This window comes from Cetorhinus maximus, chromosome 2, assembly GCF_964194155.1.
Source record: "Cetorhinus maximus chromosome 2, sCetMax3.hap1.1, whole genome shotgun sequence".
Lineage (NCBI taxonomy): Eukaryota > Metazoa > Chordata > Chondrichthyes > Lamniformes > Cetorhinidae > Cetorhinus > Cetorhinus maximus.
The window spans coordinates 117,595,487-117,617,146 of record NC_135880.1 but is presented as its reverse complement, the minus strand read 5'-3'; positions in this window follow the sequence as shown (position 1 = coordinate 117,617,146).

Sequence of the window (21,660 nt, the reverse complement as noted above, 5' to 3'; positions counted from 1 at the left end):
CATAGTGGAGCAACCTCGTACAGATAGAAGTGTGGCTCGCATATCACTGCCTACGGAAAGTTAATGGTCCTCCCAAGATATCTTCTTCTTTTCCTGACAGTCTTATGAAAATTTGGTCATTTTTCTTCCTTCATTGTCTAAGCTCATTGAAATCTCAGATTTTCGATGCCTTTTCAGTTTTTGATACGGGAGTGGATGACACAGCTGTGGCAGTCTTCCCTGGAATTGAAGATCATTTCTGTGCTAAGATTCTTTCTCTGTGTGTTTCGAGGGAGCAACAAGTTCCTCCGTGTCCTGAGTTCTTCTCCACTAGTCTCAAAATGTCCAAAGGTCGATTCTCTTTAGTCTCCTCTCTAGGATCAGTCTTTCATTGAAAAGTCTTCATTGTCCTTGCAGTTCAGTCATCCTGAAACCGGCTGCTCACCAGCAATGCCAATGCAGTGCTGCTAAAGTGTGGATCCTATTCTGCAGATGATGATGCCCTACCAAATGCAGAAGAAAGCCCTCATGTCTCCAAGATGTCTTCCCTAAGGGCCAAGAACACTATGGGAGATTGAATCTCCCAGGACTGTGACTTGGGGAGTGGAAGAGTGGGAGTTGGAGTTGGGTGGTGTCTGTGGTTGTTGGGGGGCAGTGGAGGGTGGAGGGGGGTGGTTGCAGAGATGTAATTTAAATGGTTCCTGACTTGTGTCTTGTAGATTGTGGACAGGCTTTGGGGAGTATACCAGAGTATGTCCACAGTCTGTCTACCAACCAAGTCCCACACCTAGGGTGGAATCATCCCAGGTTTGCACCAAATGCTATAGTGGACGGGTAAAATAATGTTTTACGCGGCAGCCGCGATGGTGGGTTTTCACGCCATATCACCTCAAATCCACCACATTATTCATGCACTCCTGGAAAATACACCGTTTCCATGGCGGTAGGGCTCTCATTCAACTGCCTGCCATCACCTCCTGCTTCATGGGCCACTGCCGTGCACTAATTATCTCCCCTTGCTTCCGCAGGCACATCTGCCAAACAGCTGACAGAGTCCATGGCCCAGGGCCTCTAATCAAGCCCCAAAGAAACCTCTGAAGAGGAATCTGAAGGCACCCTCCCTGAAGTCCTGTCACATCACTCACCCAAACCCTCCACCAGCGCAGAGACACACACCTCGGTGGGACCTAGCTTTAGAGTAGCCTCGGGATCACAATCTAGTGAGCACATCACACTTTCTGATCCACAGCAGGCAGCGGCAGGGACTTCCCAGGTCTCTTGCACTCAGAGGGCTGCTGGAAACCAGAACTTGGCTGAGTTTGAGTCAGATGAGGAGCCTCTGGACTCGGTCATGTCACAGTTGCTGGAGATGCAAAGTCTAGCACGGGAACATCAGAAAGGGATGTGCTCTGCACTTCTCAGATTGCAAGGCACGATGGAGGAGTCTGTCTGCCTTCACTCTGAGGTGATGGTGCCGGCATGCCAATGCACTGAGGTCAACACTGGTAGGATGGCGGCCACCATGGAGACCTTGGTCCAGGATGTCGCTCCTGCACTGCTGCGCGGGCTCAACTCCATCGCTGAGGCCATTGTTGGCCTCCAACAGTGTGTACACGAGAGGAGTGCGAGGCAACTCGATCTCACTCCAGCTACCCCTGTCCCTCAAGGAGTCAGCCTGGGGCCCTCAGCACCCATAGGGAGGCAGATCAGCAGATGCACGCTCTGGGCCCATCCATCCAGGTAACTCCAAGAGCGTCCGGTCCATCCGACGCCCTTTTTCTTGTGACCTCCACAGATCCAGCTTCACAGGCTGAGGAGTGTGCCACTGCCGCACAGCAAGACCCCAAAAGCAGGCCGGGGCCCTCCAAGCCTTGGCCCTCCAGAGGACACCCGCCAAGCTCATCACAGACAGGGCGTCGCAGTCAGCAGGCTGCCTCCACCTCCACTGTGGCTATCCGGGGAGCACCAAAACGTAGCGCAGGGTTAGGAATGCTAAGGAGCATTAGTTGCACAGCCCTGGGCACAGGTGTTAATCACTTGTACATGCTGTTGACTATTGTCAGTAAACTCCCAAGAATGTCTCCCTGCTATGGCCCCTTGTTCTGATGAGCAGTGTTCTTGTCACTCAGATGTGAAACCTTTCTGCACAAGATAAAAGGCAGGTGTCTCAGTTCAGGGCCTTTTCCCTGTGCTCTGTGCAGCCTTCAGACCACAGTGATGGTCCGGCCTCACACTCCCTGAAAACATTACTGATGTCTGCACCTCAGCAGTGCTAGTCATTGCTGCCAGAATGCAGTGGGCAGGGGCCCCAGTGTTTTCTCATTCTCTCTGTGTGCTATCAGCATCTTTAAGGTAGAGATGGTCCCCATCTCTTCACCATCTGTGACCAGTAACGCTGTGCTCCTGAAGGGCTCAGGTGCTAAAGGTGGACAAAGGATCAGATGCTTCTAAAGTTTCATGGCTGCGTCTCTATGATATGACCCTGATCACAGAGTGCAAGTGAGCTGCCCTCAGCCAGACAAGGGTCAGACATTCTCAGAGGCAATGTGAAGATCTATGGAGTGTCCTCACTGCATGTCATCATCATCCTCCTGCGATCAAGCGACTATTAGGGCCTCCACTGCGTCTCCATGACAGGAGCATTCTCACAGAGGGTATTCGCGCTGCCATAAGCCAGACTGGAGTCAAACGTTCACAACTGCGATGTGAGGAACTATGGGGTCACCTCACTGCATGTCATCATCAGCCTCCACAAATCAGGCAGCTATGAGTGCCACCCGAGCGCACCTGCCTCATCTAGCCAGTGCGAGTGCCTCGCCCATGTCATCGTCGCCTCTGAGGACTTCCTTACCCTCATCCCTGTCGGTGCCCTCCTCATCGGAGGAGATGTGCAGCTCCTCCACCTTCCTGTTGCAGCGCCAGGTTGTAAAGGGCACAGCAGATGACGACAATGTGTGACACCCTCAGCGGACTGTATTGCCGGGCTCCACCAGTCAAGCCCAGGCACTGGAACCTCATCTTCAGCATCCTGATGGTCTGCTCCACCAAGTTGCGAGTTGCTGCATGAGCCTCATTATAGCGTCGCTCTGCTGCAGTCTGAGGCCGCCGCACGAGTGTCATCAGCCACGGCCTCTGTAGGTAGCCTTTGTCCTTAAGGAGCCAACCCTGCAGCTTCTGTGGACCCTGGATCTGCGAGTGACTGAGGATGTAGGTGTCATGCACACTCCCTGGAAACTGTGTGCACACCTGCAGGAAGTATTTCTGGTGGTCGCATACCAGCTGCATGTTCAATGAGTGGAACCCATTGCAGTTGACAGTAGTTCACCGTGTGTTGCGATGGAGATTTTAGCACCAAGTGAGTGCAGTCAATCTCACCCTGAACCTGTGAGAAACCTGAGCGAACCCAATCGCGCTTGCACCCCAGCTGTCCTGGTTCTGGGCAAAATGCACAATGTTGTGTGCCCTCGCAAAGATGGCATCCCATGACCTCATGGATGCATTTGTGGGTGGCGAATTGTTGAGATCCCAAAGAGGCCACCTGTGGAGCCCTGAAAGGAGCCACTGGCATAGAAATTGAGCTTTCACAGCCACTGTCAGTGGTTGCCCTCCATGTCCCCATGGCGCCAATTCCTGCAGTTGCTGGCAGATGTGAGCGACCAGGTCCCTAAACATGCGCAGTCTTCAGTGACACTGGTTCTCGGGGTGGGGTGCAGCTCTGGAGCACTTGGTAGCACTTTGGTGTCTCTGTGTTGCCTAAGTGAGCAGATAAGATAGGAGCCCGACCCTGTCATATCAATGTGGCTGCGCCTGAACTGTCTCAGTTGCAGAGGAATGGTCATTGTCTACAGGTTTCCCTAATGTATGTCCACTTCTCTCGCCCACCCTACCACCCACCCTGAATGCTTGTGTGCTATATTCAATGGTAGGGCTCCCTTTGCCCCCCAGCCCCCTGCTGCCAGTCACCTCAATGGCAGGGCTGCCCTTACCCTAACCCCGCCATCAGTCGCCTCAATGGCAGGGCTGACCTTGCCACCCACCACCCCCCTTGCCGCCAGTCGCCTCAACAGCAGGGCTGCCCTTAACCTCCCCACCCCGCCACAAGTCGCCTCAACGGCAGGGCTGCCCTTAACCCCGACCCCCTGATGCTCGTGAAGCTTGAAGTCCAACAGGCAACCTTGGCGAACACTGCACAACATTACTGTGTACACACCTCCAAGTTCCCCTCAAAGTGCAGGCCGCCAAGTGCACGTCTCTTATGTGCTGTTGGGAAACATGTTGGCGTGCTTTCCCGTTGATGTGGACAGTCAATCCGGGGGGCGGGGTGGGGGGGGTGTGGTGGTAACGATTCCGGCGAGCTGGCTTGTTAATGATATGCTGATGTATTACAATGAGGTTCCTGATGTCCGATGGCGGGAAACGCAGTTGGCGGGCTGAGCAGACAATCGCAAACTGGTTTCCCACCGTCGTAAAACAGATCGTGCCATATTGTCCACTCGCGCCACCGTTCACGCCCGACACCAGCGGACTTGGAAAATTCTGCCCCTAGAGTCCAAGATAGAAGGATCATCTCAGAACAGCCACGACTTTGCAACTGGAATTCCCTGGCCCCTCCAATACATTCCACAATATTGTACTAATTGTATCCCAAAACTACAGCAAAAGGGAAACAAGAAATATTTCTAATGGATACACTGATCCAAACATCAACTTTTCTTTTTTTAAAATGTAGGACTATTGCTGCCATGCAGGTGATTGCAGGCACTCTGTAATGTGGAAACACTGGATGAAACGGAATTTTTTTTCAGATGAATGACATTATTAAAACACTTATATTGCATTCTTACCCGTGCTCTACGCTGCCTCTGTCTATAGCCAGGTTTCACCGACAGCTCTGGCAATCCATCCTTAAGAGTGCGTCACAGGAGCCCAACTTTTATATATTAAAAAGCTGAGGGCCCAGCTGCTGTGAACTCCTTTGATGCTCGTAAAAACTTTGGAATTAAAATGGTGACTGACAGGGCTGTGGCCAGTGTAGGGTGGTAAGTATTTTATCACTGTTTTAACTCCATTGCCCTGTTCTTGTTGTGGGAGGTTAAAGTTGGGGCTATGGGCAGAATTTTTAGCTCGGCTGGTGGATGCGCGCCCCACCCGATCCAGCATGAAATCGTGCGAGATGATGCCGGGTGAGCGACCCGATGTCATCCTGCTCTCGCGCGATATTTTGGTCGGCGGGGACGCACTAAAATCAGAAGTGGTCCCGCCAACAATCAAGAGGTCAATTAAGCCCATTAACGGCACAATTGTCTGCAATTTTTCATTGCCTGTCCAACCTTACGGTGGGCAGATGGGTGAATCGGCCAGGCGGCCTTCACATTTTTCATCTAACCTCATCCACGGACGAGATGAGGTTTCCCTGATGAAATAAAATACAGATTAATTTCTGTGGACAGAATTTTCAGTAGCTAAATTTTCAGGTGATTTACTCTGATGCATGGACGCTTTCTTGCAGCCTCTGAAAGCTTTATTTTTGTTTTTTTCAGGTCTTCAGCTCCCTGAGGCAGCTCTCTGCCTTCAGGGAGCTTCCTCTCACTGTTGGCCCGCGCCCGCATCATCGTCAGTGACCGCCCTCTTCCCGCCCCATCCCGGCAGCTCTGAGCTCCTCAGCGTCCCGTTCACGCTGGTTGGCCGTTGATTGGCCAGCCAGCATGAAATTGCAGTCGGGGGCCAATCGCAGTCGGCGGTCCATTCTCCAGCCAATCCCAGGCCAGCCGATCCTGCCCACCCACCCACCGGCCTAAAGATTCAGGCCTATATTTCCGATAATTGTATTTTCATCATTTTGGTATCCTATGCACTTGTTTTACTCTCTGCTTTCTTCAGATCTGCAAACATAATCACCAGATTTTCTGTTGCTCTTTAATGGTTGTGTCAGCAAGAACCATGCAAACATGAGCTGGCAGATCAGGCAAGTCGACTCTAGGTCTGTTTCTCACCAGGTGCAAAGTGCATATTCCAGCATATGAAACTGATAGGCAGGAAAAGACCTGCCCCACATCCTGATGGCCAGACCAAAAAGCAACGTTTGAACATACTGACCCGTATTATTATCCTCGAGGTGGCAGGGGGAGTCAGGAAAATCCCCCGCTTGGTCCACCCACCTTGGGAGAGAGTGACCACAAAGGCTGGATCTTTATTACTGGGGGTTGAATGCGGACTGGGATCAGGCCAGCTGACTGAGCTGAGGAAGGGGTATGGAGGCAGCCACAGGTGTTGACGGGTGTGGGGGGGTGGGGGGTGGACTATTTAAGAGGCCTGCCTCTGTGCTGTGGGACTTTTTACCACTTAAAATAAATACAGAATGGCCCTCAAGCCCTCGCCTCTTCACACTTCTTCACCCTCCAAACCCTCGCCATGCCCCATCCATGCCACCTCATGCCTCCCACCCACCCCCCATGGCCCCTCATGCCTCCTATGACAAGATGTGCCTTTCCACATGTTCCCTATGCCCCCTCATGCCCCCAGTCAGCCCCATTGTCCCCTCATGTCCCCTAGGCCAAGCTCTCTCCCTCCACCCAACCCCATGGCCCCTCATGACCCCCTAAGAGAAAGTTTTCAATTAACTACTTTTTTTGAAAGCTTTTTGGTTCTAGAAAGTGGCTCAATGGGCAAGTGAGTTCCATAGCTTGGCATAGGGGGTATGAGGAGCCTTGGAGGGTGGTTGGTTGGAGGCTGCATAGCTTGGCATAGAGGGCGGCTGAGAGGGACTTTTTGAACATACCTTTCAATAGGTCCCCTCATGCACACTAGGGTTCATGACCCCTCTGAGGGGATGTGAACCACAACTCTTTGAAAACCTGGCCCGACTCCATGAAAGTTGCGGTGGAATAGGAGATACCTATCTCTGCAATGGAGCCGGCCAGGTCGGGAGTGCCTGACGCGGGCTTATGTCAGCAACCTGCCCACACCCTTTAAAGGCTCTCCCAAAAATCAGACAGCCAGGGAATGGGATTGAGAATCCTGGAATCGGGACCCTCTCACCACTTTTAAAGGGCTCCCGAGTCACCCTGACTCGGTGAAAATCCAGACCACTCTAATGAGGATTGTCACAAAATCTTCAAGAGGGCAAAAAATTATGCAAATTTTTTAAATGAAAAGAATGCATGTTTTTCAAAAGTGCTCACTGGGAATAAGCAATCTGCTTTCTAACCTTGTACAAAATCAATGATGTTGAAAAATGCATTCTGAATGTGTGTGCTTTAAAGCCAGGTACTGATATCAGTAGCTGAATATTTAATTTTTAGACTTGTGCTTTCTGCTTTACTTTTCTGAACCATTTGTTGTCAAAGTGCTTATCCTTTGAACTTAAATTGCCTCTGCATTTTCACCTCTGGCTTTTTATAGTCACTGTAAATCAGAAAATGGTAACTCCTCTGCCTACACTTTCAAATGGCTCACTTCTATTTTTTGTGGAGGAGGAAGAAGAGAAGGGTCTGAGGAGAGAAAAACAGTGAAAGATCCTGAGGTGACTGACTACTGACTACTAAGGAGATCTGCTGTCAGCAGAAGGCAGTGACAAAGTAATGGCTTCTCCTCCAGCCTGACATTCAGGGAGGATGAATGACAGTTCAGTCAGTGACTGCAAAGGTAACCACAACATTGAACTTCTATGCATTAGGTCATTAGTCAAACAGCAGTGTTGCCAGGCATATAGCACTGATAGATGGCATTTGTTTGGGGTGAAATCTTGCATAAGTTTCTCCAAAGTCACATGCAGCATGAGAGGCAACTACTGTTTTTTCAGCTGACAGTTTCAAAGTGAGGATCTTATAGAAGGCATACAGTTAACTACCCAACCATGTACCATGAATCCCAAGACTCTCATGAACAGAAAATGATTCCTTTAGAATAATGTGCTGAAGCTGTTTGCCCATAGCATAAAATTCCATGACAGCCTGTCAAGCTAGTAGCAGTCATGACACCATCCATTTATGATAATCCATTAATGCCACGGTATTTATAGAAGGATACCATACTTACCCATAGGGCGGAATCGTCCCAGATTTGCACTAAGTGTGGTAGCAGGCGGGAAAAACGACATTCTACCCGCTGGCCACAATGGTGGCTTCTCACACCGTATCATCCCAAGCCCGCTGCATTAATTATGCATTCCTGGGAAACACACCGTTTCCATGGTGGGCGGGCTCTCATTCACCCACCACACCATCACCTCAGCACTTCATCAAACTGGGCGCCACACTTAAAGTGCAGCCGCACGCACACCTCTCAGTGCTTCCAGCCCAGGACCACCGCGTGGAAGACAGGATGGCCCCGAAAGGCAAAAAAACTGCAGCCCCCTGCTTCAGTGACGTGTCTCCCGAGCACCTTTTGATCACCGCAGAGTCCTGCCATGATGTTCTCTACCCCCACTTTGGCCGCAAGGTAGGCAGCTGCATCGCCAATCCAGCATGGTAGGTCGTGGCAGCGGTGGTCAGCACCAATGCCCTGCATAAGAGGACAGCCAACCAGTGCCGCTACAGGATGAATGGCCTCCGCCAGGGTAACTCACTCTTCTCATCACTCTCAGCTCACACACTCACAAACCCATCACACACCCACAGGGATCTCACACCTCAAGGGACAACACCACTAACTCTCACACACACACCCTCACATCTCCATCAGGCTCGTATCTTCTGGAGCTCACGTCCTCATCCTGTCCATGTCTGGGCTCACCACACAAACATTCCACACAGTGCCATGTATCCTGCTCACACTCTCTACATCTGTTTTCATGCAGTAGAAGCTGGCTCATATCAGCAGGGAGAGGTCTCAGGCCGGGGGTGGAGTGGCCCACATTAGGCCCCTCAATCACTTTGAGGACCATGGCCATCATGCTGACTGGTGAGGATGTGGACCATGCCTGCGGTGACGGTGAGGTCGGCGGTGAACACCCACGTGAGGATCCTGCTCCACACCATTCCTCTCTCAACAAAACTGTGAGTGCTCTCTCTCCTGTTTTTGACTCTGCTGCCATGCACTAATTATCTCTACTTTGGTTCAAAGGGAGCTCTGCCAAGCGACCGACACCCTCAGCCAGCCAGTCCCTCAGCTCCATCCAGGTCCTCACCTCCAGCCATGAGGACATCTCCTCCATTGAAGAGCTGGAAATAAGCATCCTGGAAGACCTGTCACAGCGCTTACCCACACCCTCCACCAGCGCAGAGACACACACCTCAGTGGGACCTAGATCCAGAGCAAACTCGGGTTCACAATCAGGTGGTCACCACACGGACACATGTCCGCAGCAGGAGGAGGCAGTCTCAGTTGAGCTCCCTGGCACTTGGAGGACTGCTGGGGAAGGGGCATCCGTGAGGTCCGAGTCAGATGACGAGCCCCTGGAGCTGGCCTCCCAACTCATGATGGAGAGTCAGCAGAAGGTGGGGGAACATCACGCAGAGCTGTTCAAAGCCCACAACAGAGTTGTACACAAGTCAGAGGAGTGCACCCACCTGCTCTCTGATTAAATGATGCCCACATGCGTGTGTATGGAAGCCTCCATGGAGAAGATGGCAGACGCATTAGACACCCTGGTCCGGCAGAATGAAGATATGTGTGCAGACCTGCACTCCATTGCGGGAGCCATGTTCCTGCAGTGGCAACGCAAGAGGGAAACGGGCACCTCAACATCCCTCCAGATGCTGCTTCCCCTCAAGGAGTCAGGCCGGGGCCCCCAGGCACCTGAAGGGAGGAACGGTAGCTGGACACCCCAGGTCATCCACTCAGGAATCTCAGAGGCTGTCCTCTCCCTCCAAGTCCCCTTTGCCTGTGAGCCCCTCAACCTCATCCTCAGTCACCGCAGAGGGAGCAGCTGGCCAACGAGTGATTCTGGAGGGAGAAGTGTGTGTCTATGGCAGGGCCTTTCGGAGCATTGTGTAAGCACTCTCTCACGCACGTGGATCTTTCACATATCATTCTCACCTCAATGTCCTGAGCATTTTGAACGCTGCCTGCTAGGGTTCACTTTCAGTTGTCCACCCAATGATCACAGTCCCACGCAGCACCTGATCTCATTCACCATGACTGTCGTTTCACTTTTGATTTAGATAGCACGGTCTGGATTCACTTTTTTGTAAGCTCCCCCATCTTTTCCCCTCCCCTAGTCACCCATTTCCTTTCCTTTCTCCTATCACTGTTAACCAACCCCCCCCCGCCCCCAAACCCCGCCCCCGGCATCATGTTCCACCTCCCCACCATGACCTATTGTCACAACCTTCTTCCTTCAGGGATGTCCAGGTGAACGTTCACGTTCCCTTCTTCACCAAAAATCCCACCCCATCCGCATTCACCTCCTTGGCCTCCTCCTTCCCATCCCCAGGGTCTGTGCCTGCCTCCGAATCCACACCAACCACCCTCGTCTTCCTTGTACCACTACCGTCGAACCTTGACCCTCCCACCCTACCGTCGAACCCTCACCCTACCACCCTACCGCCTCACTCTGTCCTCGGTCATTGTCACCATTCCCTCGTACCACGCCCACCCTCAGTTTGCTCTTCAGGAGGCAGTCATGGACTCATCAGAGACCTCCCTTGCATGTTCACCTGGACAACCCCCCTCTGGACCCTTTCCCCTGCTGGACCCCTTCCCCCCTTGGAACCCCTCCCCCCACAGAGCTCCCCCATCTCCTTGGTCCTCCCCCCCACCCCAGATCCCACCCCTGCTTAGTCCTTCCCCCCTCCCGAATCCTTCAGACACCATAACTTCTTCTGTCACCCTTACTCCTTCCCGTTCCTGACTCTTTCCTCCAGCCTTACTCCTTCCTCCTTCCTGGCTCCTTCTGACACCCAAACTTCCTCTTCCAGCCTTACTCCCTGCCCTCTCTGCACTCCTTCCATCCTCCAAACTCTTTCCCTTACACCTTCCACCCCTTTACAACTACCTTCCTAGTTACCATCTTCTCCCATTACCCCCTTCTCCCCGTACTCCCTCCCCCCATCAATCTCCCTCCTGATACTTTCGTTCCCCCCTCCCAACCTCACCCCATCCTATCACTTTCATTCCCCTCATCCTAACCTTACCCCAGCCTGACACCTCTTCCCCTCCCAGTCAATCCTAGACCTTCCTCTTCCACCCCCCCAGTACATCTTCCTCTCCCAAACACAGCTGGACCTTCCTCTCCACCCCTTTGACCATTATCCATTGTGAGCAGACCCTCAAAGGTGACTTTCCACCTTCCGTGAGCTGCTTCGCAGTGGAGCCATGTCCATGAGAATCCACCCAGCATATGATGGACGTTCCTCCAGTGTGCCGTTGCTGTCAGGCTCCAGCATCTTCTGCTATTCAGATGTCCATGATGTGAGCAAGGCCCTGGCAGTAAGTCCTGACTTCTGTACGTCACACTTGTCAAGGCATGTTCTGCACTGGCGTGCAATCATGCCGATGTGAACAGAGATCCAGCGTGGGGAGATGAGTCCGGCAGGTTGGCCTTATAATGATATGCAGATGTATTACAACGAGGTTCCCAATATCCGATAGCAGGGAACATGGCCGGCCATCAGTGAGCTGAGTGGATGATCGTAAGCTGGTTTCATGACGTTGTGAAACTGATTCCTGGCCTTCTCACCATATTGCCCGCTCAAACCGCCAAGTGTGCTTGACACCAGTGGGCACGGAAAATTCCACCCTTAGTTCCAGACTTCTATGAAACAGCCATGAACACAGATAATGGGCGGAATCTTCTGGTCTCGCTGGCAGCAGGAAGCTTGGCGGGCTGAGGAGTTTAATTTGGTATGAGGCCAAAAATCAGTTTCCTGACGGCAGGATGAATTCTTCTGTTCTCGCGACTTCAAAGGCGTGTTAAAGATGGGCCGAGCTTCTTGACAAACAATGTCAGGAAGCCCTTTTGCAGGCATTAACATGTTATGCATGCTCATTAAAAGGCCACCTCCCCAGAATTAAGATCCCCCTCCAAATTAAACTCCCCACCAGCAAGAAATTGGAATGTTCACTTATACAACTGCACATAAGTGGTGTGCATTTGGCAAGGTAGACTTCTTCCATGATTAACAATGAGTTGCGGCTGCATTGTCCTCTTTGGGGAGTGTCTGTAAATGCCAGCCTATGCTTGAGAGTAGGTGGAGGCGGTGCAACTTGAGTGGAGGATGACAAAGGGAGGGAGGAAGGAAGGCAGTCTTAGTGGGGTAGGCGGAGCAGTTGCCAGGCAAAGGTGAAGGGATAGTGCAGTCTGTCCAGGTGTCCTTTAAATATGGAACCCCGACCTTCAACCCCATGAGGTAACGGCGGGGTCAGTGGCTTCCTGCCTGCCCCCCCGCCGCGAGAATTGGCGGCTCCTCATGGATGCATATGTAATGAGCTGAAAAGTGTAAGATTGCGCGTGGTCAGCCAGCCTGCCACACAGCAGGAATCACTCCTATTTCTGCGTCCACCACTGAGCTTCGATTCCAGGATGGAAGATTACGGCCATAATGGGGAGGGTGGGCGGTGGGGGGGGGGGTGCACGTGACCAGCAGAATTATGGAGGAATTTACTGTTAGATGTTGAAAGATGTTCAACCATATTGACAGCGACTGTGAGGTGGGGAAGCCTCAGAAATCATAGTAAAGTGTTCCTAGTTGCACCTTCATCATAGAGGAGGACATTACCTTGAAGCAGGTGGGCAAGGAGATCCGACCTCATCCTTCAGGAGAGGAGGACACCGTGAGCATTAACAGGAATCAACTAAGTGCATAATCGTCCCAATGCACAAACAGTCTGTCCACAACACAGTTTTCCAAAACCAATCGCAGACATTGTCCTCTGATCTAGCTGAATTACCATGGATCCATTAATTCACTGGTACAAGCACTGGAAAGAGCTGAAATAAGCCATTGATTTATATGCTGATTTCTGCCAGCAAATGCTGATAAATAACCCAAAACACTGACTGCTGACAGCAAACAGCGGTAGTTGGCATGTAAGATTGTAAACAAAGCTTGATTCTTGTGGTGGTTTCAGTGGGGCCTCCAAACTCCAGCTCACCACTCTCCCTATTCATTCCAGCTGCCAGAACTTAAAGGGCCAGAAATGATGATGTCTTCCTCCAATTGGCCACATCCAGGTGTGTCTCATTCTCATGTAAGCAGATACAAAGTAGAGAGATGCTAGAAGTTTATGATAGAACAAATACTTTTAAAAAATTTAGCCTATGACATTGAGTGACACGTGGCAATGCACATGTGCAGCAGCATCACGGATGAAGGGTTTGTGGGCGGTGACAGCTGTGTGAACCTGTGGTCACATGCATTGGGGAGGCAAAAAGAAATGGCATAAGGCGCTGGCAATGCAATGCAGAAGCCTGCAGAAATACGTAGGGAGAGAGGATGAGGCAGAAGTCTGTCAAATAAGAAAAGAGGGAGGTTAGGAGAGCACAGGGTCTAAGAGCACTGCAGGGAGCATGGGGAGTACAAGTTCTGAGAGCACAGGGAGTACAGGTTCCAAGACCACTGACAGCACTGGTACTGGGAGCACTGGTTCCAAGAGCACTGGTTCCAGGAGCACTCGGAATACTGGTTCCAGGAGCGCTGGTTCTGGGCGTACTGGGAGCACTGGAAGCACAGGTTCCAGCATTGGGACCACAGCGTCCAAGAGCACTGGAGCATGTTTCATGGACCTAATAGGGCACAGGTCCAGGAAGCACAGGAAGCAAAGATATAGGAACTCTGGTGAAATGTGGATGAAGAGAGGAGCTCAAGTAATTGATCCAGACAGAGAGGTAGCTCAGGGAGACATGTAAAACATGATATTATTGGTGGGGAAACAGGGTAGTAAAGTGGAGCAGGCTAAAGGAGGAGAGCAGAGTGACAATCAAAATCCTACACCGTGTCAGGCACTTATATGTATTCTTATAGTCTGTAACTGTGCTCTGTAAGATCCAAGTTGTCACATTTAATTGTCTAAAAATCTGTAGAAGAAAAGTCTAAAATAAATAAAAATATCAGAGAGCCAATGTCAAATAAAGTTTAATGATTAACAGGCCAGGATTGCTCAAGCCCAAGTGGAAATTACTTGCTTCCTTAAGGGCAAGAGATTCTCATACCCTACCAGACCTTTGATAAACTTAGAGTGCAGGACAGATTTCTTGTGAAACAGTAAACTTTATTTACAGGCTCCAGATGAGGCTACATGTTCCAAGACCAAAGCTAGAAAGCTTCACCCCTAAGGTTCTCTACGCTTAGGGCTGATTCGTCTGTACAGTCTCATGATCCCCATAACAGAAAGAAATGGTTTAACTTACAATTACTACAAGACCCAGTTAATAACAGGGAGATAAAATTCTTACTGTGTAAAAATTTATTTTTACGATTACACTAAAAAAGCATTGTTACAACATGACAAATTTACTTTCCTTTGCTTTTGTTCAGTTTCAATGTAGTACCTCCTAGCTAACAAAGCAGGTAACTTACTTCTTGGCCTCTGATTACACAGGTTACGATTGGGCTATTGGAAAACCTCCACAAGGAATTCAGGTTGACTCTCTTCCCATTGGAGATGTGTTTGCCTGTGGCTCAGTGCTCCTACCTCATAACTTGGCAGAGATTAGAAACTTGTTTCACAGGAAATTGGGAGCCTGAATCCTAACCAAGCAAGTGGATTAAGTAAGCAGATGGAAGTTATTCATTGATGAGCACAGTGGCCTGAGTCAGAAAGCTGTGAGTTCAAGTCCACCTCCAGAGACATAAGAACATAATACAGGCTGACAAAGGTATCATGTTTCAGATTTTATTTTAATCATTCATGGGATGTGGGCATTGCTGGCTGGGCCAGCATTTATTGCTCATCCGTAATTGTCCTGGAGAAGGTGGTGGTGAGCTGCCTTCTTGAACCACTGTAGTCCCTGTGGTGTAGGTACGCCCACAGTGCTGTTAAGAAGGGAGTTCCAGGATTTTGACCCAGTGACAGTGAAGGAGCAGCGATATATTTCCAAGTCAGGATGGTGACTGGCTTGGAGGGGAACATTCAGGTGGTCGTGTTTTCATCTGTCTGCAGTCCTTGTCCTTCTAGGTAGTAGAGGTCATGGGTTTGGAAGTGGTCTCTAAGGAGCCTTTGTGATTTCCTGCAGTGCATCTTGTGGATGGTACACACTGCTGCTACTGTGCATCAGTGGTGGAGGGAGTGAATGTTTGTGGATGTGGTGCCAATCAAGCATGTTGCTTTGTCCTGGATGGTGTTAAGCTTCTTGAGTGTTGTGGGAGCTGCACTCATCCAGGCAAGTGGAGAGTATTCCATCACACTCCTGAATTATGCTTTGTAGATGGTGGACAGGGTTTGGGGACTCAGGAGGTGAGTTACTCACCGCAGGATTCCTGGTATCTAAGCAGCTCTTGTGGCCACAGTATTTATATGGCTAGTCCAGTTCAGTTTCTGGTCAATGGTAACCCCCAGGATGTTGATAGTGAGAGATTCAGCGATGGCAATGCCATTGAATGTCAAGGGGCGATGGTTAGGTTCTCTCTTGTTGGAGATGGTCATTGCCTGGCACTTGTGTGGCGTGAATGTTACTTGCCACTTGTCAGCCCAAACCTGGATATTGTCCAGATCTTTCTGCACTTGGGCATGAACTGCTTCAGTATTTGCGGAGTTGTGAATGTTGCTGAACATTGTGCAATCATCAGCGAACATCCCCACTTCTGACCTTATGCTGGAAGGAAGGTCATTGATGAAGCAGCTGAAGATGGTTGGGCTAGAACACTACCCTAAGGAACTCCTGCAGTGCTGTCCTAGAACTGAGGTGATTGACCTCCAACAACCACAACCATCTTCCTTTGTGCTCGGTATGACTCCAACCTGTGGAGATTTTTCCCCTGATTCCCATTGACTCCAGTTTTGCTAGGGCTCTTTGATGCCACATTCAGTCAAACTCTGCCTTGAAGCCAAGAGCAGTCACTCTCACCTCACCTCGGGAGTTCAGCTCTTTTGTCCATGTTTGAACCAAGGCTGTAATGAGGTCAGGAGCTGAGTAGCTTTGGCGGAACCCAAACTGGGCTTCAGTGAGCAGGTTATTGCTAGGCAAGTGCCGCTTGATAGCACTGTTAGTGACCCCTTCCAATAATTTATTGATGATCGATAGTAGACTGATGGAGCAGTAATTGGCCAGGTTGGATATGTCCTGCTTTTTGTGTACAGGGCATATGTAGGCAATACATTGCTGGGTAAATGCCAGTGAGGTAGCTGTACTGGAACAGCTTGGCTAGGGGCGTAGCAAGTTCTGGAGCACAAGTCTTCAGTACTATTGCCAGAATATTGTCAGGGCCCATAGCCTTTGCAGTATCCAGTGCCTTCAACCGTTTCTTGATATCACATGGAGTGAATCGAATCGGCTAAAGACTGGCATCTGTGATGTTGGGGACCTCCGGAGGAGGCCGAGATGGATCATCCACTTGGCACTTCTGGCTGAAGATTGTAGCAAATGCTACAATCTTCAGCACTGATGTGCTGGGCTCCTCCATCATTGAGGATGGGGATATTTGTGGAGCCTCCTCCTCCAATGCGTTATTTAATAGTCCACCACCACTCACGATTGGATGTTGCAGGACTGCAGAGCTTGGATCGATCAGATCAGTTGGTTGTTGAATCACTTGGCTCTGTCTACCACTTGCCGCTCATGCTGTTTGGCATGCAAGTAGTCCTGTGTTGTAGCTTCACCAGATTGACACGTCATTTTTAAGCATGCATGATGCTGCTCCTGGCATGCCTTCCTGCACTCTTCATTGAACCAAGATTGATCCTCTGGCTTGATGGAAATGGTAGAGTTGGGGATATGCCGGGCCATGAGGTTACAGATTGTGTTCGAGTACAATTCTGCTGCTGCTGATGCCCCACAGTGCCTCATGGATGCCCAGTCTTGAGTTGCTAGATCTGTTTGAAATCTATCCCATTTAGCATGGTGGTAGTGCCACACAACACGATAGAAGGTATCCTCAATGTGAAGATGAAAACTCCATCTCCACAAGGACTGTATGGTGGTCACTCCTACTGTCATGGACAGATGCATCTGAGGTAGGTAGATTCGTGAGTACGTTTTTCCCTCACCATCTGCCACAGACCCAGTCTAGCAGCTATGTCCTTTAGGACTCGTGCAGTACTGGTGCTGGTGCTACCAAGCCATTCTTGGTTATGAACATTGAAATACCCCACATTCTGTACATTCTGCTACCTTGCCACCCTCAGTACTGTTTCATAAGCTGAGGGTGGACATTACATGCTAACCAGCAGGTTTCCTTGCCCTTGAGACTGCCCCTGATGCCATGAGACTTCATGGGGTCTGGAAACAATGTTGAGGACTCCCAGGGCAACTCCCTCCTGACTGTGTGCCACCACCTCTGCTGGATCTGTCCTGCCAGTGGGATGGTGATGTCTGGGACATTATCTGTAAGGTGTGTTTCTGTGAGGATGACTATATCAGGCAGTTGTTTAACTAGTCTGTGAGACAGCTTCTCCCAGTTTTTACACAAACTCCCAGATGTTAGTAAGGAGGACTTTGCAGGGTCAACAGGGCTGAGTTTGCTGTTTTCAATTCTAGTGCCTAAGTCAACGCCGGTTGATCCGTCCAGTTTCATTCTTTTAGGCTTTGTACTAGGCCTCTGGGTCTGGAGTCACATGTAGACCAGGTAAGGATGGCAGATTTCCTTCCCTAAAGGGCATCAGTTTTTCCCCACAATTGACATTGGTCATTTTCATGGTCATCATTAGACTTTTAATTCCAGATTTTTATTGAATTTATATTCCACTGTCTGTCTTGGTCAGATTTGAACCCAGGTCCCCAGAGCATTACCCTGAGTCTTGGATTACCAGTCCAGCAATAATACCACTACACCACTGCCTCCCTGAGATGAGATGTATTGTAGATAGGACTTGAAATGCAGTTAAACCATCATGTCATCAATTGCTTCACCACATCACTTCTTTGATGACAACTTGGTGAAGTACTTCAATACATTTTACCAATTGTGCCCATGGTAATCTGACACTTGTTTGTATTTTTCTTTGCTCTCCTGTGGATGCTCACTTAATTGGTCCAGTTCCTTAGCGAATGAGGTACATCAAAAAAATTGTGCAAGGTTCCCAGCAGTTGTGGTAAGTCTGCGCCCACTTTATCCTTCAGTGCTGACCCTGCTTCAGTTTGCAGAGTTAGTGGGAGGCCACTCCACTGGAATGGTACCTGTGGACACAAGTGCCATTATGTGCACAGTTGAGACACTGTTATGCTGCCAGAAACTCCAACACCCTAGTCTATTGGGGTGGGTCAGCATCCATTACCCCAGCGACCTCCGACATTACACCGCATCAAGCCCTGAGTAAGGAGGCTGCTTCACTTGTTTTATAAAAATCAATTATAAGAAACAAGGGGAAGTGGTGACATAGTGGTATTGTTACTGGACTGGTAATTCAGAGGCCCAGAGTAATGCTCTGGGTACCTGGATTTGAATCCCACCACGGATTTTAATCCAATAAAAATATGGAATTAAAAGTCTGATGATGACCATGAAATCATTATCGTAAAAACCCATCTTGTTCACTAATGTCCTTTAGTGAAGGAAATCTGCCATCCTTACCTAGTCTGGCCTACACGTGACTCCAGATCCATAGCAATGTGGTTGACTTTCAAATGCCCTCTGAACAAGGGCAATTAGGGATGGGCAATAAATGCTGGCCTAGCCAGTGACAACCACATCCCATGAATGAATTAAAAAAAAACATCATCTTTAAGAGTTCAGACTGCTTCCTTGACCTAAGATATTCTAATATAACTCCTTTGAAAGCTTTCCATTCTCTCCCTATTAGTTCTAAAGGGTTCTTGTGGTGAAGCTAATACTATGCATCTTTCTAATGTTTATGATTTGTATATTTTCAGTTGTCATGCCAACTTTGTTTCCTTTTTCCTCACACTGCAATCTCATGAGTACAAAGTTCTAATTGTGCTCACTCTGATGTGAGTAATACCATCTATTAATTTTTTTTCTTTCAGGCAGGCTCAAAGCAACATGAAATGATGTGTGAAAATTCTGACATTTCAGTTGAACCATTTAGACATGACTGCTCTGTCAAGCATCTAGACCAAAAAATCAACCCTAATAAAAACAGAAAATGCTGAAACATTCAGCAGGTCAGGCAGCAGGTGTGGAGAGAGGAAAGTAAGATTAATGTTTCAGGTCCATGATCTTTCATCAGGGATGTTACAGATGAACAACCTGTGTGGAGGAATAGAGCCAGGGAAAAGGGGGATAGGGAGAAAAAGAGAGAATGGTCTGTAGAAGTGGATGGGAGATGATTAAATGATAGAATGGTGTGTAATGTTTTGTCTCACTCACAATGTCTCCCTGCCTCCCAGATCCCATCTTTCCCTGGCTCAGTTCCTCCTTATATGTTGTTCACACCATCCTGGTCCCGAATAGCCTGATTTGGGTAGCAAATTAATATTGATTGCTTAATGTGTGAGTCATCGCTTTTAGGGATTTAGAGCTCAGAATTTCGTTCAGTGTCTACTCCTACCAATTACTGACTTATGAATTTGGAACCTTGCTGCCAACTTCAATTGGAAGAATTTCACAAGGTTTCAGCCCGCCAATTAGATTTATCACTGCAACAGTTATCCATTGGAAGGCCTCACTGAAGCTTACATCAGCTGATTAACTATGAAAGAATCGTTGCAGTCAAGATCCATCATACCTCGAAACTGAGGAATGAGGGAGGTGGCAATATGTAAACTTAGGAAATATAAAAGCAAAAATAATTAGTTCATGTCCAAATGCCTTCGTAACTTGGTTGTCTATTTGCCTTTCCTTTGTGTCAAGTATTTATATGACTTGGCCTTATCTAAAGGTTGCTTGTCAAAGAGTGTGTCTTGTATAGCTACAATGCTCGACTTCAGTTTTTATTCCTTCCTTCAAGAACAGTTTGGGGGTTAAGAATTTAAAATTTATGTGTTCCAATTACTATAATAACAATTTTCTATTTCTTTTCCTAACCTTTTTTAATTGATATTTTGAGAGTTTATATCTTTGCATGTGATGTAGCCTGTTATTCTCCTATGATACTGCCAGCTCAGAAAATTCACTTACCTATTGCATTTTTCAACCTGTTCTGTCTTTCTAGTTTGAGAATAGAATTGATTGTACTCTGCATCTTACTGTTGTCTTGTTGATTTACTTCTGAATCTACTTGTAGGCAATTGAGATGTACAAGTTCCAATTCTGATCCCTTTTTTACAAATATTTGACAGTTTCAGAAGGCATGTGATATCTCATTACCTTCATTAGTTCCAAAGTGAGCCACAGTTATTAATCTATTTGTGGTTTGATTTTGTTAGCTTCTCTGTATTGTTGTTCTATAGTATTTCCAACTGTTAGTCCTACTTGACTGACACTGGTTGAGGTTAATACAGCGTTAAGAAATTTTTTGCTGGCTTGCTGGTTAATGCTGGGCACAGATGGATATTTCTCACTTTGCTTAGCTCCTACTATTAGGAAATGTGATTAGCATCTTGGTGGGGAAAGTCAAGGTATGAAGAAGATGGGAGGTATGAAGACATTGGGCAGATGAGGAACTTGGCTGAATATCTTACCTATAGCTTTTCTTGCTGGTAACAGTGTCTCAACTTCTGGCTGATTGATAGTATCCTGCTGTTTGCTGCAGGTTGCCCTCAACATTCTCCACTTGCTCAATGACTAGACCTCCCTTGATGGTAAAATTATGCCGCCTGCAGCAAATTAAGATAAATTTGCAGAGTATATTGTAAGACACTCCCTTATAGGTCCAGACATAACAACAACAATAAACTGCATTTATATAGCACCATTAACATAGAAAAATATTTCCAGGCATGTCATCGAATCATAATGAGACACAAGTGTACAACAAGACAAAGAAATTAATTTAGGAGCGACCAAAAGCTTGGGCCAAGGTGTAAGGAACACCTTAAAGGAGGAGACAAAGAGACAGAGAGAAGCAGAGAGTTTAAGGGATGGAAGGGGATGCACAATATGCCAGAATTGGAAGAGAGCAGAGATCTCAAAGGCTTGTCGGGCTGGAGGAGATCACAGAGGTGAGGAGGGGTGAGGCCGCGGAGGCAGTTTAAAACAAGGTTGCAGATTGTCAGACTGGGAGTGTAGGTCAGCAAGCACAGGGATGATGTGTGAACGAAACTTGATGCGAGTTAAGATACAGGCAGCAGAGTTTTGGGTGAACACATTGTTATGAAGGGTAGAAGATGGAAGGCTGGCCAGGAGAGCATTGCAATATAGTCCAGATGTTCCTACCTTCCTAGAGCATTGGAATAATCAAATCTTGAGATAACAAAAACATAGGTGAAGATTTCAGCAGCACCTGAGGCAAGGTCAGAGTCAGATATTACGGATGTGGAAATGGGCAGTCTTGGTGACTTTGTGGGCATGCAGTAAGAAACACATCATGGGGTTAAACACAACACCAAGGTTATCACAGTATTACCGTGTCTTTACAGTGCAGAAGGAGGCCATTCATCCCATCAAGTCTGCACTCGTTTTCTGAAAAAGCATTCCACCTAGTCCCACTCCCCTGCCTTATCCCCGTAACCTTGCACATTCTCTCTTTTCAGGTAGCAATCCAATTCTATTTTGAATGCTCATTCAAACCTACCTCCATCACCCT